The 18,296-nt window shown below is 43.2% G+C and overlaps 1 protein-coding gene across 4 annotated transcripts in view; it reads right to left on the bottom strand.

Moving 5' to 3' along the window:
* Positions 1 to 18,296, bottom strand: part of PRLR (prolactin receptor) — a 346,542-nt gene that overhangs the window by 223,601 nt on the left and 104,645 nt on the right. For all 4 annotated transcript variants that reach the window (XM_054031490.1, XM_054031492.1, XM_054031491.1 and 1 more), the window contains one exon: positions 17,136 to 17,218. The gene's annotated coding sequence lies outside the window, so the exon portion shown is untranslated. The remainder of the gene's footprint in view (positions 1 to 17,135; positions 17,219 to 18,296) is intronic.

Raw genomic sequence — 18,296 nt, 5'->3', positions numbered from 1 at the left:
TTATGTAAAAAATTTAAGAGACACTGTGTCCATTGATCTCTCTAAATGCCTCTCTTCTGTATGCAGCTTCAAAGACTTTGACTCAGACAGTCGAAAGGTCATGTCTGTACTTACAGCTGTGCCGCTGTAAGAGTGTTTGCATTACGCTGACAGGAGAGAGCTCTCCCGTTGACATAATAAAACCAGCTCAACAAGCGGCGGTAGCTATGTCGGCAGGAAAGCACACGGCACCTTATGCTGGCAAAACTTATGTTGTTTAGGGGTGTGTTTTTTCACACCCTGGAGTGACAAAAGTTTTGCCAACATAAGTGCTAGTGTAGACACAACCTAAAAATCTCTGCATCACTGAAGGGCCTTCCAGTGCCTGTCTAGCTTCAGTAATCTCCATTGGTGCCAGTCTGTATTGGCCAGACAACCAAAGGCATAACCTAATTGATATCTAGAAAGAATATAGCAGGACCTAGTCAGTTCATCTTTTCAGTCTTATCAAAATTTATAATGAGCCGCACAACTCTTATTGGTTATGGAAACAAAACTTGAATTGGAAATGGCACATGATCGTTATCTTAAATAAATTATAAGAATCAGACTGGCTTTGTCAAAGGAGCTTTCCCCAAAGAGCTCCTGCACAGGGGCTGACCACAGCTGTAGTTCTGCATCCCTGAGTGCAGAGATTGCCCCATTAGCACTTCCTCATGTGCAAGCCACCTCAGAAATGGCAGAGAGGATTCCAGGACTAGACCCCACTCCCTTTACCAGCCACCCTGATACAGCAGGCACTCACCCCCTGGATACTAGGAAGCTCCAGGGGGCATAAGGCCTCCAAGTAATCTGTTGGCCAATTCCATGCCACCCAGTGTTCAGAACAGTGCTATAACATCACAAATGAGAGAGGAAAGATCAAAGGAATTCAGAATATACTGCTGTGTACTCTGGAGAAGTATGTACAAGGGGAATGGAGACAGGCTGTCCTCATGCGTGAAAAATAAAACAAGAAACAACAGAATGAAACCAAAACAAGATCAGTACAAATTAAATTGCAGGAATTTTTTAACATTAAAATAAATTTAGGCAATGGAACATGTGCATTGAAGCGGGGGAGCAGAACTGTAATCAACATCACATTGAAATCAAGTTGTGAGAAAATTTAGGGTGGGAGTCATGCCAAGAGATATACAGATGGACTAGAAGACATAAAAGAGGTTACTTTCATCCTTAAGTATTCCATTAAATCCTATTATCATCCATCCTTTCTAGAAGGGAAGGGGAGAAAAGGGAAGATAAAATGAGAAAAGGAAATATTTATCGTCAACCAAGCAGTGTGCAGGAAGAAAACTGTTTCTATTTTCCCCCTGAATTGAAGTTTGAAATGTTTGTTCTTTTGTATGCACATTTCATTACTTAAAATCTGTTATTACAGCTAAAAGTCCTGGAAACAATGTTATCTCCCATAACAAGGTATATGTACAAGTCCAGGCATGCACAAGGAAAACCGTTCCATGGAGTTTTATTTATATTTTTGATTCTTCCCTTAGACTGTTTGTGACTTTAGTGCTACTGAGAGGTTGATAGCGGAGTCTAAAATCTGGTACTTATCCATGAATGTACAGAATCGGCAGCACCAGAGAAAGATTTCCCTTTTCCTATTTCAATAGGGACCAACACTTTTCTGAAGCTCCCAAAGAATAAACTAATATAATGTGTGAAGAATATAATGTTAGCCTACAGGAATCAAGTCTAAGCATACTATACTACTGATCTTTCAGTCAGGATTTTAATTTTTTTTTAAATAACTCACAACAAGGAAGAGAGGTTCCGAATAACAGGAAAAACTTTCAACCATATTTGTAATTCAGGCAAAATGGTTTTATCTTAGTCTGAAAAGCTCTAAATGTAGATTGCTTATTTTACTTAAAAGGAAAAAGACAATCCCAGGAGTACTTGCAGTGAACTCTTAAAACTAACAATTTAAGAATGGTGAAGGATTTTTGTGTGCATGCGGTACATTGGTTTGTATCTCTTCTGTGATTCTATGTGATTCTATTTATGGCTCAGTAAAGTATCATTGCAGTGCTAGATACATTCACAGTTTAATTTTATAAACAGGTCTTAGACTATTGTCAGAAAGATTAACTAGCAGATGCGTGAGAGCAAAGTGGCTGAATTATTTATATAAAGAGTCCTGAATAAATATTGATATAAAAACAAGATTATCCCAACTGCCTCTTGGTGATTCACATCTTTACAGTGCCCTTTCAACCTAACCATATGATCAAGGACTTTCATTAGAGCTAAAACAAAATGGTAAATATGCCAATAATAAAAAAATGATACAGTGTCTCTAATTTTACTTGAAAAGTTAATTCAAACTGGCTAAGAGAGGAACACAGTCACACAGCCTGGAAACAGGCTAAAATCCTGTAAATTGCTATTTATTGTGTCTAGTGAGGTACTACATGGATCAGTATTGGGTCTGATCTTATATAACACTTAAATTTTCAGGAGTTGTCAACACCAGTTTGGATAGAGAAATAAAGGGATCAAGGCAGAGATTACAAATATGGGCAGAAAATAACAAAATTAGAATCACCTTGTGTAAACAAACTGACACATCTGAGGGAAAATAATACAAAACACATATATTCAGGAGGAGGAAGAAATCTGAGAAGCAGCAGTACTGAAGGGGACCTGGGGTGACAGCAGAGAGTAAATCAGAATTGAGTTTGTAATGCAATACAGAAGCAAGAAAAGCCAACATAACCAGCATCAGGTCTCAGAACATTACCTCTCACTTCTATTTTTGGTAAGTTTGATTCAGCTTCACCTGGAATAGGTTGTGTTTACTTTCGGGAGCTATATTTTCAGAAAGATAGTGACAAATGGGAGGGAGTCCAGAGATGAACAACAAAAAATGGTCAAAAGGTTGGAGGGAGGAGAAACAGCAACTTTTGAGGTGGAGCCATACCCTAGCCCCCAAATCCCAGAGACACCCCAGCTGCACATCCCCATAGACCTGGGATTCCAATCAGGTCTGAGTATATGCTCTATAACTAATCAATAGACTTTCTGTCCTCTTGCCTCTGACTCCTATAGAGACTCATTTAGCCCCCTGGACAGCAGCAGAGCGTGGCAAAACCTTGGGGCCATGGTGTCTTTCCATTCCCGCTTTGACAACAAACTGGGGAAAACAACCTAATATCTGAAGGAAATATGGAGAAAGCTTTTAGAGGGTGGATGGAGATAACTTATACAGAATGTGAGAAATAATGTATGGGCTCTAAAAACAGGCAGTAAGACCAGGGACATGTTTTGTGGTGTGTGTACAGATGTTAATGGTAATCAATGATATCATTGCTAGCCTGTATAAGTTCATCTGACCACTAAATTTACTCTCATTCACCCTCATTTTGCCCTTCCATCCTATTGCTTGTTATACTCACAGGGTCAGGGGGATACCATAATTCACATTGTAAGGTATTTGGGGCAGGAGCTCTGTTTTTGTATGTGTTTTTACTGAACCTAACACAATGGGCCCCCGATTCCAACTGGGAATTTCAGTACTATTAAAAATATAAGTAAATGATAGTAATATGTTTCTGTGTTCTTTGAAGAGTGCTTATAACAAACTCCTAAAGATTTCACAATTAGTGTGAATTGTATTACAAAACACATCCATGTAGTCATAGTTCTCTGTATTTAAGGTCTGCACTTAGAGACAATATTTATCTTGACATTATATAAATGACGTCTGGACACAAATATTTTGTAAGCTAAAATATTATTGATTTAATCATTCCCTGTCATACTTACACTTTGCAATTTAACCTCCTTTATGGACCAGGCAGAGCCAAGTGTTGTAAATACCTATAAAACCCCAGGGGACACCATCTTGAAAGAAATCTTTCCAAATCCTTTCTTCTGGCCTTCAAGCAAGCCCCTGACTCATCATCAGAAGCAAGCTCCCCATAGACCAGGACACACCAACTCAAAGTGGCACCAGACCCTACCAGACCAACAGATGCAAAACCTGCAGACATATCTCCACTACTACAGTGATCCAGCCCCCACCCCCAAAACACCTTTCAAGATCCATGGGTCCTATACATGCCTACCACAACATGTAGTATACCTCATCCAATGCATCAAATACCCCTACAACAATTATGTGTGTGAAACTAGACAATCACTATGTTCTCAAATGAACTTGCACAGAAAAATGGTAAGATACAAAAACACCATATCACCGGTGGGTAAACACTTTTCACAAAGCAATCTCTGGATATCTGTTCTTTCAATACTTGTCCTCCAGGGAAACCTGCACAATACCTTCAAAAGGCAAACCTGGGAACTTAAATTCATAACTCTGCTAGACTCTAAAAGCTAGGGACTTAACAGGGACACTGGTTTTATGACTCATTACAACAATTTGTAACTCACCAACTGCCTGCTACCCTTAATTGTCCACTTCAAACTCTTTGTGCATAACAATCTAATCCCCAATTGTCCACTTCAGTTCAAGGGACTGCTTCCAACATGTTACCCCTTCTGCTTAATAAAATGTCTCAACTTGCATCCATCTCAGACACTCTGCTTCCTTCCCCAGACCTGAAGAAGAGCTCTGTGTAGCTCTAAAGCTTGTAACTTCCACCAGCAGAAGTTGGCCCAGTAAAAGATATTACTTCACCTACCTTGTTGCTCTTATAGAAGACGACACATTTGGGGAAACACAATGAAAATGTTAACTTTCAAGGAATAACATGAATGATTTTGCATCACCTCATGTGCTTTCTTGAAAGTATTACAGATTTCTTAACAGAAAGTGAACAGGTGTTTTTCTTGTTGTAAGCAAAGCAAATTTTGTAAGTGGCAGACTAAAATAAAATAAAACACAATTTCCTTACTGAATATAGGGTATAATTTTCTTTGAAAGGTGCATGAATTGAAGCTGCTGGCAGGCCCACTTAATTATGGCCCCTCGACAGTTTCAGAATAGAAATGATGGATTTTTCGTTATGGTAATGACTATACATTATATAGTATGTGCAATTATGTGAACTACAGCTTTTGCTTCAAACAAGGACTCTTTCATTGTAATTGGACACATTTTTAATTAAAAGTGGTGGCAGAAATGTCAGTACTTTGCATTTGAGTTTTTCTACCACTACAAAGATTCATTTCCCCGTATTTATGTGTTTTATTTTGTGGTGCCGTGGCACAAAACAAAAGATCATGTCCAGAAGGATGCAATCAAGGCAAGGAGTTTGTTATGAACAAGAAAAGCTTTATACTAATAGAATGGAAACAGGAGTCAGCCCTCATGTTAATACAAGACTTCAGTGGACTTGCACCAGGGATTAATTTTGCCCAGCATGTTTTGAGCATAAGATGGAAATGATGACTATGTGGTTACTGTTAACTCAGACCAAATGTTAAGGACAAGCTCTCTAAATATGATTTGGCACCGGAGTCGTATGTCCAGCCAGCCCTGTCCATCAGTGTTATCCAGCTGAGCCAAGAAAACCACCAGTCAATCTTTCAACCAGCCAACAGCCTCCCGAAGTCAAATGAAACCATTAGAGTAGCAACTATCACATTGTAAGAGTATAAACCTGCTGCAGTCTAAAAACCAGAAGTGCAAGGATTCTGAGGCAGAGGCATCCCTCTACTAATAAAAACTGGAAAAAAGAAAACTAAACCAAGAAGGTTTATTCTTGAGGCAAAAACATTACAGAGAAAACATATGAAAAACAATAGACATGCTAATAAGCTTACCAGAGATCACCCCACCCCAGCACCACAAGGGCTCTGGTTAGTGTCATTACTTCCAGCCCTTCCCTAAGGACTGCCCCCACCCTTGGACAGACGGTCCTGTCCATTTTCTGGATCAGCATGAAGGCCCCGAGTCAGTTTAAATTCAGGTTATTTATCCAAGAGTCCTTTCTTTGTCTGGTGGCCTCTACAGAATTCAGTTTGAACCAGTACATAATAACTAAGAATGGCCACAGTGGGTCAGACCAATGGTTCACCTAGCCAGGTCTTCTGACAGTGGGCAGTTGCCAGATGCTTCACAGGGAATGAATAGAACAGAGCAATATATGCAAGACTCGCCAGGTGGTGGTGCTCCTTGGTAGGTGTTACAACCTAAGTGAATTTGTCTAATCACCCCCCGCACACACAATGTTCTCAGTTCCTGGAGGGCTGTGGCTCACCCTCCCCCATGGAATTACATATAATCCCTGCCCTACAATGAGACATAAATTTAATACAGTAAGATTTAACTTAATCTAATAAGGTTTGGCCAGAATATTGCCATATCTGTCACATGTATTTTGCTTAGTTATTTAGTTTAGTTAATAAATTTTATAAAATTGTAAACTTATGTGGGTTGATGTTTGTTCCCCAGTCAGTGTCTAGAATTGCCAGGACACTAGAAGCAGAAATGTAACATATTTACTATATTATCTTGTTTCCACTTTTGAAATACTTGAAAGAGAGCAGAATTTTCTCATTTAAGGGACTTAAAAAAACCCTAGAAACTTTTTGAAAATGGAAAGTTATTTTCACTCATAACTCAAAACATGTCTTTAGCAAAAATAAATAAATAAATAAAAAAATGCAGATTTACTTTATACATTAAGCACCAATGGAAACGAATGCACAGGGCTAATTTAACCATTCTTAAGGTTAAATTTTGTTAAATTTCTATTCCATAGATATCATAACTGGCTAGAAAACAAAAATTCCATTTCATGAAAAGTTTAGAGGTTTTGATATTTGGTTTTGTTCAGCAGTGGGATGAAACCAAGACCTTTCAAAGTTTTACTGTGGCAAAGTGCTCAGAGTCGCTAATAGGCCGCAGGCTAGAGCATTTGTCCAAGATATGAGGGACACAGGTTCAGTTCCCTGCTTTACCTGATGCAGCTTGGTTTTGACTAATTGGCATTTTTGACACCACCCCTACCCTCCAAAATTAAAAATGCTCTGAAAAGATTCCCGACCAGCTGTAAGTATAACCACCATATGGTGACTGAGGACCTTGTAGGAAGCATATATGGTCTGCAAGCATGCCAAGCTCCACAGTCCATAATCTACAGAGCTTGAAAGCTTTATTCTACAAGACGCGACAAAGAGTCCTGTGGCACTTTATAGACTAATAGACGTATTGGAGCATAATATTCACCCACGAAAGCTTATGCTCCAATACATCTTCTAGTCTATAAGGTGCCACAGGACTCCTTGTCGCTTTTTACAGATCCAGACTAACATGGCTACCCCTCGAATACTTATTCTACAAGGTGTGTGGAGTAGGGTGGTCTGCCCCTTTAAGAGCCTGCACAGCCAGACTGCAGAAAGCCCTGGCCTAAGAAGCAGCCCAGTAGGTAGATGCTGGGGAACCAGCTGATCTAGCTGAGAAGCAGCTAATGATTAGCTCGATTCCCAGCTGTAAGGGGCAGAAGAGACACTTTCCTGAGCAGTTGCAGAAGTCTGAGAGGGGAGGTAGGTCCTGTAGTCCTTCTGAGACAAAGGAAGGGCTGAGACCCTTCAGCTACTAGAGGATAGGGGACCCTGCAGTATTAGTCAGGGTCAGGACTATCACTTTTGTTACTTTTCCATATTTGTTGTGTTTATGTGGCAGATGAATAAGAGGGTCTGAGTAGAAGGCGAAAACAAGAGTTGGGTGTGGCTGACTGATTTCCCCCCAAATGGGTCACAAGCACCAGACCACAGTGAGCAAGAATTGTCTATAGCACTTACAATGTTCATTTTTAATCTCTATCAGACAATCAGACAAACAAATCAGATTTCGATAGCTTAAAAGCTCTGCAAGTTTACCAAAGTAGCATGCAAAGTCTGGAGCAGAATCAGCTTTACTCAAGGTCAAAAATCTATTCTATACAGGGTTTTAGCCCCATCATATCTGAGTGCCTTCCAGTAGTATATTAAGCAATGTGACTATGTAGCTCACAAACCTCCTGAGTGTGGTGTTCTGTCCCATCTAGTGGCACCGAGACCAAAAAAAAAAAAAAAAAAATTAATGAGTTTTCTCTACAGCCTTAGCTAACAAGTCATATGGCTTTAGCTCGTGCAGTAGAGGCTCATGCGCACTAGTCCAGCGATCCCAGGTTTGATCCCGCCAATGACCGGAGTCTGTCAGTGTTACAACTACACAGCTGTCACATGTTGTTTGTTCTCTCATCCTCTTCCCTGAGGGAGAAGTGTCTGCAGTGGAGTGTTTTGTTTGGGTAGATTTTGTTTTTATTATTAATGAATAAACCCGTTGCTATGTATTTACATTCGAGAAGAGGAGGCCAAAGAAATGTGTCTTGTGCTTGGAGCGGAAAGTGGTGAGGTTTGTGATGGTCCTTAGTTCCTAGGGGAGTTTATTCCAGTCTTGGTCCACCCCTGGAGATGGCTCCATCTCCCGCATGAACATGCTTTACCCTTCTTGTTGAGAGTTCCATTATGCCAGAGGAGCGAAGTGGTCAACCACTGTCTTTGTCCTGGAGCTTTAGGCAGTCTTTTAGATATCCTGGGTCCAGACCATGGAGCAGTTTGAAGATAAGGACCGAGGCCTTCAATTTGATTCAAAATTCTATGGGAAGCCAATGTTAAGAGGGGAGGGCAGGTGTGATGTGCTCATGGTAGCCTGTGTTACTGAGGAGATATGCTGCAGCATTCAGTGCTAGTTAGAGTTTCCTGAGCACTGAAGGTTTCATGCTCAGGTATATCACATTGCATTAGTGCAGCTGAGAGGTGACGAAAGCATTGTAATGGGGTAGCATGCACCTCTTGTGCGTACCCCCTTTTCTCTGGCAGATATACCTGTAATCACAATTCTTTTTCGGAGGAAGGAGGACACCCACCTGTCATGGATGGCTCCCTTTCTCTCCGTTAGATGTGAGCTTGCTTTTGGTGTTAGTTCTTATATCGGGGTTGCATCTGCCTCTCGCAAGCACCCCCCAAGCTGATGGTTCTCTTGGCGGGTCTTCAGTGACTCAGCCCTCTGGCCGAGCCGCATACACAGTCCCCCCTTCAAGTCCAAATTCTTTTTCAGCCCTAGTATGGGGCCATAGCTCTAAGATTTCTTCCCCAAGGCACTGCCTTCTTCAACCACGTAGCCAGGGCCTATCTCGGTACCATCAGCTGGTGTCCTTTTCAGCAGCCCTCCCTGGGCTCAGACTGCAACCAGACCAGTAGAGCTGATCTTGGTACCCTCACCTGATCTGGCTAGGTTTGGGCTCAGCCTGCCTGCACTGACCTTTTCATGGTCTTGCTGCTGCTCTATCCAGCCAGCCAGGCACCTAGTCTTTGACACCCTTCCCTGTTCTGACTGGTGAGCTCTCTGCAGTCTGCTGTTCCTTTAGCCAGCCAGGCACCCAGCCCTCCCTTGTCAAGTTCCACACAGCAACTGAAGGCTCTGCTCTGCTGCTGGCCTTTTATCTGGCCCTTCTGGCCCCTTATTGATCACTCCTCTGTAGCCACTCTAGGCTGTCTGGAAGACTTCTCTCTGCTCTATTCTGGGGCAGGGTGATGTAGGGCCTCCAGCAGGGGGCCTATGGACCTAGTGCAACCTGCCACGGGATACCTGAGGCCAGGTCTTCATCTACCAGGGTGGGATGGAGTCCCCTAACCCACCAGAGATAGTAAAAAACAAACAAACATTACTCATCAGCGACAGTGAGGAATTCAAGAGTACTCCTAGACTATGGAATCTTGTGTGTGTGAATCTTCAAAGGAGACTGCACCGTGGCGCAAACCCCTTAGAATATTTTCCTCTGTCCACCAGCATCACCTCTGTTTTGTTTGAGTTCCACTTCAGCCAGCTGTTCTTCATCCATGAGTGGATATCATCCAAGCACTGGACAATCTTGATAGTATGTGGTGAAGGACAAGTAGAGCTGCATATTGCTGGCACTTCAGTCCATGCCATCTGACCAGTTTATATAGAGTTTGCATGAAGATATTGAAAAGCATGGGAGATAGAATAGACAAGTGTCTAGTGGTGTAGGTGCAGTTTCCCATCACTACTCTTTGGGTGCCTTCTTCCAGGAAGGACTTAAACCTTTTTATCACATTACCCTGGACTCCTGACACCTTTCTCAGGCAAGACTGCAGTACCTCATGCTTAACTGTCAGACACTGCAGAGGGGTCCAGGAGGATGAGAATGGTTGTCCATCCTTCATCCATTGCCACTAAAGCAGTTTCTGATCTGTGTCCTGGCTTGAATCCAGACTGTGCCAGGTCTAGAATCTTGGCCTCAGTTAGATGCGCTTGTAGTTAGCCTTTTGGTAGCCTCTCTCTAAACTTGCTCAGGATTGGGAGGTTTGACACTAGGCATTAATTGACTAGGATTGAAGTATCCAAGGTGGGTTTCTTCAGACTATTGTGTGTTTTAAGGAAGGATTCCTTCTCTGAATGAGGGTGCTGGCTGTTTTGGTCTGGAGTGGCATCAGTTGTTCATAACTCTCTTCACAGGCCAGGAATGGATCAGATTCACAAGTCCTGGGCTGGGACTCCTGTTGGGTGTCCAAAATTTCTTGATGAGTGAGTGTCCTGACCAATGGGAATGCATGTGGGCTGTTGGTTGGTGGGAGCAGGCGGAGCAGATCCTTGCTGTTTGAGGAGGCTTCTCAGATTTTCCTAATCTTTTCAGCAAAGAAAGATGATAGTTCTTTACAGTGCTTGGTTCTGACACAGGTTGTAGGCACTCAGGATTGATGAAGCAATTTACCAACCTAGGTAGCTCGTTGGGGTAGGATTTCAGACCTTCAATGAAGGCTGATAGGAAAGTTTTCTTGGCCTGTAATACAGCCTTAGCATAGGCTTTGAGGAATTTGTTGTTTCATCCTATCTGTCAATCTTTCTTTTCTGCCCTTGACACTCAATTTTCCACCCTCTCTCTTCAGTTACCACAGGGCGTCAGGAAACCAAGGAGATCAGTGTGGTCAAATCAGGATCACTGTTCTATTCTTGTTGCCTGGGTACTGCAAGGTTTCTGATCACTGCCTTAATGGGGTGATGGTCTGTTCAAGACAGTGGCTGGGTTGTAGTGTCCTCTATCTTGATACAGAGGCTGACGATCAGGTTCAGAGTATGTAGGGTGACCCGACAGCAAGTGTGAAAAATCGGGACAGGGGATGGGGGGGAGTAATAGTAGCCTATATAAGAAAAAGACCCCAAAATCGGGACTGTCCCTATAAAATTGGGACATCTGGTCACCCTAAGAGTATGTCTGGTTGTGTGGGCTGGACCAGATATGACTTGTGAAAGTCCTAGGGCGGCAGTCAAGAGATGAGGTTTTTTGCATCTGTATCAGATCCTCAGCTGTTGCAAACCAAAATATCTCCATTGACCTAAACAGAACTATGCTGATTTACACCAGCTGAGGATTTGGCCCAATCATGTGTGAGGTAGCCAGTAGAAGATCTAAGATTCAGAGCCAAATTGGATGTGTTCAAAGAGAAATGATAATTGAGCATAAAAGGATTACTGGCAGGATTTAGGAAGAGAATACCACAAATGCTCACTATGGGATTTCTTGTACTTCCTCCTGAACATCCTGTACTTCCATCTGGGACATGCAACATCAGAGATAGAATATCGGGCTAGATGGACTGCTGTTCTGATTCCGCATGGCAATTCCCTTTGGGGAGCCCCACTTGTTGAGGAGCAGCTGTGCTATGAAGGCTGGCTCTGCCACTGGAGCTCTGGCTGGCAGGGGGAATGACTAAAGAAGAGAAGCTGCCCTCTCCACCCTCACAGAGCTCTGCTTGGCTAACAAGCAGGCAGGAAATCCCACCCCTACCTCCTGCTGCCAGCTGTCTTGCAACTGGAAAAGGAAAAGAGCTCAGTGGGGTACGGGAGAGGGTGTGTGCAGCAGTGGCTGCTGCTGCAGGGATGTAATAGGCCAAGAATCTGAGCTCGGGGATGGGGGACGGGCCCAAGAAGCAGCCTGAACACATGGCACTGCACACAAGGATCAGCCAGAGCCCAGCGGGAAGGAAAGATCCTGAACAGTGACGGAGGGACTGATTCTGGACAGGCATCGAGGCTGTTTGCTGATAAAGCTGATGGTTGGTTACCAAAAGGCGCTGGAATGATTTCTGGGTGAATGCCTGCCTCCCCAAGGGCTCTCCACTGCAAGGTTAGGGCTGGGAGGTGGGAGTGTGTGACAGCCATTGAACCAAATTGTAAACCCTGTAAACCACTTCAAGCCAGAGGGTGTAGCAGCACCCTTAGTTCCAGCACCTATCAGCATGTTTGTCATCAGCAGTGTCTTCAGGATACAGCAGTCTGCAAGTTAAATCATACTGACAGAAAGCCCTTGCAGGTTGCCCTCCAAGGGGCTGATTCAAATTATGGACACCAATACCAATCATTAACTTTTTTAAAAGAGTCTCAAAATTGTATTCAATAACCCACTTTATAAAAGTTTTCAATCCATTGCTTGCAGTTGTGTATCTAAAATATATTTTGATAATGTCTGAAACTGGTTTAGATTTAAAGAGGTAAGAAAATGTCTCCCATAGCCCACAAAAAAGGAAAGTTAAACAGGAGCTCTGAGGGCACTCCACGCATAGTCAGATATAGTGTTTACAAATGAAGGTGGTGCATATATAAATTAATTGGCATTCCATTTAATGATTCATATTCAAAATAGTCAAGTCTGCCTGCAACATTTTTTTTTTTTTAAAACAGAAGAGCATACACTCTGGTATTCTCTCTGCAGGTTTCCGCTTGCCTAGGATGCACCTAGAAATATTTATATGGAGAACAAACAAACAAAAAGTACCTGTGGGATGTGCTGTCTATTCTGCTATCAATGTGATGAAAGTATATTTAGCTGTCTGCAACTTTACTGGGAGTCACATGAATAAATCGCTGTACATTGATGGGAGATTATGCTTCTTTTAATGGACCACAAATCTTGCATTTAGCTACTATTGCAAAGCCAGTAAAGTCATGTACTAGGGCACCAGAGCTGTCATATGCCATAATTTGCATCTTGGAATCGTATTGTATATCTGTTCCAGATTCATAATAAGTGAAATTTAGCCTTGTAATCCATGTTCTGTTAATAATTTATAATATAATACAAAATATGACTGACTGCTTTCCTAAAATCACCATCACATGACATCACATGGAGCTGTCTTGTGAGCTGGTGGGGTGAATATCCAAGTGTCTGTCTGCTGTGACCATTTATTTGACTGGAGCTAGTTGCAGGGACTGTTTGACCGAGTGGTTGTTTGTTTGAAAAGTGTGAATTGGAAGTGATTTGTTCCAGGTGGGACTTCAGTGGTTGATTGGAGAGACTTTGAGCCAGTAGCCTTATAAAAAAGCAGCCAGTTACCTACCAAGTGAGCTGGGAACAGAAGACAGGCAAACAGAGGGAGTTTGCCTTGGGGGAGTTCCCATAGAGCTTTATTTTTTTGCCTTTCAGCCTTGTGAGAGCAGTAAATACAACATCTGAAGAGGCTCTTAAAAGGAAGACATTATGGATAGTGAGCAATCAACTGTTGTGACCTGCACAGGGTGTACCATGTTTGTCTTTCTCCCAGAGGATAGAAGCAACTTCGTCTGTACAAAGTGCAAGCTGGCCTCCATATTGCAGGAGAAGGTTAAAGGACTAGAGCCCCATAGACTTTAAGGTCAGAAGGGACTATTATGATCTTCTAGTCTGACCTGCTGCACAACACAGGCCACAGAATCTTACCCACCCACTCCTGTAACAAACCCCTGGCCTATGTCTGAGCTACTGAAGTCCTCATCTTGTGGTTTAAAGACTTCAAGGTGCCAAGAATCCTCCAGCAAGTGACCCAGGCCCCATGCTGCAGAGGAAAGCGAAAAATCCCCAGGGCCTCTGCCAATCTGCCCTGGAGGAAAATTCCTTCCTGATCCCAAATATGGCGATCAGCTAAACTCTGAGCATGTGGGCAAGACTCACCAGCCAGATACCCAGGAAAGAATTCTCTGTGGTAACTCAGAGCCCACTCTATCTAGTGTCCCATCACAGGCTATTGGGCATATTTACTGCTAATAGTCAAATATCAATTATTTGCCAAAATTAGGCTATCCAATCATACCATCCCTTCCATAAACTTATCAAGCTTAGTCTTGAAGCTAGATATGTCTTTTACCTCCACTGCTCCCCTTGGAAGGCTATTCCAGAACTTCACTCCTCTGATGGTTAGAAACCTTCATCTAATTTCAAGTCTAAACTTCCTGATGACCAGTTTATATCTATTTGTTCTTGTGTCCCCGTTGGTACAGTGTTTCATCCGAGAAAATGAAGACTTTCTGGCTAGAAGTCAGCATTTGGTACTGCAGGCACAGCATGCTGAAGAATCAGAGAGGGCAGTGCAGAACAGGGAAGAAAATTGGCAGCATGTGACCTCCAGAAGAAGAAAGAGGAGAACTCATGTACCCCCAATGCAGATAGAGATAAGAAACCGTTTTCAGGCTCTCTGCATAAGTACTGTGGTAGAGAATGGTTTGGAAGAGTTATCTGATGGAAGGGATCAGAAGGAGACCCCATCGACCGGAAGGCATGGGATGCATTGTCTTAGAGATGGGGGTTCCATGACCACCGTTCCCAAGAGGGGACAGAGTCATCCATCTGCCGTCCAGAGCGGGAGACACAAGAGGTGTGCTGCTTGCCTGGAGCTAGAATTCAGGATGTGACAGAGTATCTGCCGAGACTGATCAAGCCCTCGGACGGCTACCCCTTCCTACTTCTCCACATGGGCACCAATGATACTGCCAAGAATGACCTTGATCAGGTCACTGCAGACTATGTGGCTCTGGGAAGAAGGATAAAGGAGTTTGAGGCCCAAGTCATGTTCTCATCCATCCTCCCTGTGCAAGGAAAAGGCCCATGTAGGGACCATCGAATTGTGGAGGCAAAGGCCTGGTTGCACAGGTGGTGTTGGAGAGATGGCCTTGGATTTTTGACCATGAGATGTTGTTCCAGGAAGAAGGATTGCTAGGAAGAGATGGGATCCACCTAACAAAGAGAGGGAAGAACATCTTTGCAGGCAGGCTTGCTAACCTGGTGAGGAGGGCTTTAAACTATGTTCACTGGAGAATGGTGATCTAAGCCCAGAGGTAAGTGGGGAAGTGGGATACCGGGAGGAAACAGAAGGAGGACGGTGCAACAGGGGAGGTCTCCTGGTTCATATTGAGAAAGTAGGGCAATCGGCTAGTTAGCTTAGGTGCCTGTACACAAACGCAAGAAGCCTGGGAAACAAGCAGGAAAAATTGGAAGTCCTGGCACAATCAAGGAACTATGATGTGATTGGAATAACAGATACTTGATGGGGTAACTTACATGACTGGAGCACTGTCATGGATGGGTATAAACTGTTCAGGAAGGACAGGCGGGGGGAGAAAAGGTGGAGGAGTTGCACTTTATGTAAGAGAGCAGTGTGATTACTCAGAGCTCCAGTATGAAACCCGAGAATAGCCTGTTGAGAGTCTTTGGGTTAAATTTAGAGGTGAGAGCAACAAGGGTGTGGTCATCATGGAGTCTTCTATAGACCATCAGACCAGGAAGATGAGGTAGACGAGGCTTTCTTCGGACAACAAACAGAAGTTTCCAGATCACAGGCCCTGGTTCTCCTGGGGGACTTCAATAACCCTGACATCTGCTGAGAGAGCAATACAGCAGTGCACAAACAATCTAGGACGTTTTTGGAGAGTGTTGGGGACAACTTCCTGGTCCAAGTGCTGGAACAACCAACTAGGGACTGATTTTGCCCCAGATCCCCAAGTGACCCCCTCAAGGATTGAACTTACAACCCTGGGTTTAGCAGGCCAATGCTCAAGCTCAGTGGTTTGAGCATTGGCCAACTAGGGACTGTGCTCCTCTTGACCAGCTTCTCACAAACAGGGAAGAATTGGTAGGGGAAGTAGAAGTGGGTGGCAACCTGGGCAGCAGTGACCATGAGATGGTCAAGTTCAGGAGCCTGACAAAAGGAAGAAAGGAGAGCAGCAGAATATGGACCCTGGACTTCAGAAAGAAGACTCTGACTCCCTCAAGGAACTAATGGGAAGGATCCCCTGTGAAGCTAATATGGGGGGGAAAGGAGTAGGTCCTCAAGGAATCCATTTTGAAGCGCTTGGAGGAGAGGAAGGTGATCTGGAACAGTCAACATGGATTCACCACGGTCAAGTCATGCCTGACTAACCTGATTGCCTTCTATGATGAGATAACTGGCTCTGTGGATATGGGGAAAGTGGTAGTCATGATAGATCTTGACTTTAGCAAAGCTATTGATATGATCTGCCACAGTATTCTTGCCAGCAAGTTAAAGTATGGATTGGATGAATGAACTATAAGGTGGATAGAAAGCTGTCTAGATCATCGGGCTCAATGGATAGTGATCAATGGCTCGATGTCTAGTTGGCAGCAAATCAAGTGGAGTTGCAAATATTTGCACTAAAATGCTCATTGTTTTGCTTCAGATCATTCTGCATCCTTATATTTTGCTTTTCTACCTCATTTGATAAAAAAATAGCAGTTTGAGTGTCAAAAAAGGTGAAGATTCATATTTCTAACTGTGAATTCTGAAGCCATCTTTGGCTTGCACTGAACCCACTGTCCCTACTTATAATCATTTGCAGCTAGGAGTCTGAACTCAAGTATGAGATTAGTTTTCATCTAACTTCACTCCTACAAATACACTGATTTTCCCTCTTCCCACCTCATTTCTTTGTCTTTTCCTTTCAGCAAAGTAATGCAGGAAACTCTCCATACTGATTACAGAGTTTTCATCTTTCCCTTTCATATGTCCTTTACTTTAAAAATCAGGTCCTAGATGTCTCAAGTTAGGCACTCAGGAACTGAGAGACCCAAAATTAGTGGACCTTTGTCAAAATGGCCTTAATAATATCAAGCACCAAAACTTATCTGTAAAAAGGATAGAAGAACACAACCTTACAGGGTGATGTAGGCTTAATTAATTGTATAACAAGCATTTTGAGATCCATGGATAAAAGTACAATATATTAAAACATTTTATTTAAACAAATTTTAATTGTACTTTTTGTCAAATAAAAATGTGGTATTCCTTTTAAATGTTTCTTTTAACAAACACATGGCAAATACTTTCATGGCAGATAACTGTCCTACCATATCATTATCTTCTCCCTTTTGCTTTCCTTTCTCTTTCTGTACAAATGTGGGGGAAGCAGCACCTGATGTCATAGTGGAATCTGGAAAAAAAAATGTAACCAGATGTCATAAGTAATTGGTCCTTATATTTTAGGTGTAATTTATTAAAGATTGAAATGTCTATAGACACACTGCCCAGCCATCTCAATAAAACTACATAACCACCAAGAATGATGTGGAATTTATAATACAAACAGCTATACTTATCAAATACTAACTTGGTACAGACAGCTCTATTTACTGGTGCTCTTCAAGATGTCACATTCATTATCTTCTCCATCAGCAGAAACAAAATTTAGCAGATTGCCAGAGATGGATTAAGATTTATTGGGGCCCTGGACACAAAGAATATTTGGGACCCCCATGCCCCTAGCCATTGGGCTCCTCCCCTTCCCACCTAAGGTCCCGCCCCCTTGCCTGGCCGGAAGCTGGAGCCAGGCTGTGGTAAGAGCTGCCCAGAGAGCCTGGGCTACTGTGGGGAGCCCTGAACCTTCAACCTGCCCTGGGGGAAAGAGACATGGGCTGGGGGCTGCTTTTGGGCCCCCCACCCAGGTCAGATTGTAGATCTGGGGCTCTCCACAGCAGCCCAGGCTCCCTGGGCAGCTCTTAAGGGATCCACATTCTCAGCATCTCTCCTTCTCTGGCTCTGGAGGGGGTTAACTCTGTGGTTCAGGGCTCCATTTCATGAGAATACACAGACATCACAAACACAGAATAAAGGATGGTCCCTACTCCAAAGAGCTCTAATCATTCTTAAAAGCCAACACAACAAGTGAACATTACGGATCCTAGGAGAGTAGTGATAAGGGACTCTTGCAGTTACCGAGCCTGACAACAGGTGGGTCCCAAATCAGGTATTTTTTTAAAACATAGCATTATTAGTGTTCCCTATCAAACCAGATCCCCTGGACTCTCTCAAGGCCCCACCCCAGGAACAAGTGACTCTGGGCCTGCTACCCATTATTTTTAGAGCATTTTCTTTATTTTCCCCTTCAGTACAGACTCTCCTCACCAGGGCCTTTTCCCCCCAACATCATTAGTTCACATCTCTTCAGCCCCCCTCAAACCGTGGGCCAATCCCTCAGGATATGTACTCCCTCTCTCTTTGCTGCTATGCAG

Source organism: Malaclemys terrapin, chromosome 6 (assembly GCF_027887155.1).
Source record: "Malaclemys terrapin pileata isolate rMalTer1 chromosome 6, rMalTer1.hap1, whole genome shotgun sequence".
Taxonomy (NCBI): Eukaryota; Metazoa; Chordata; order Testudines; family Emydidae; genus Malaclemys; species Malaclemys terrapin.
Note: the sequence above shows the minus strand (reverse complement) of the source record. Positions and strands in the feature narration are given on the sequence as shown.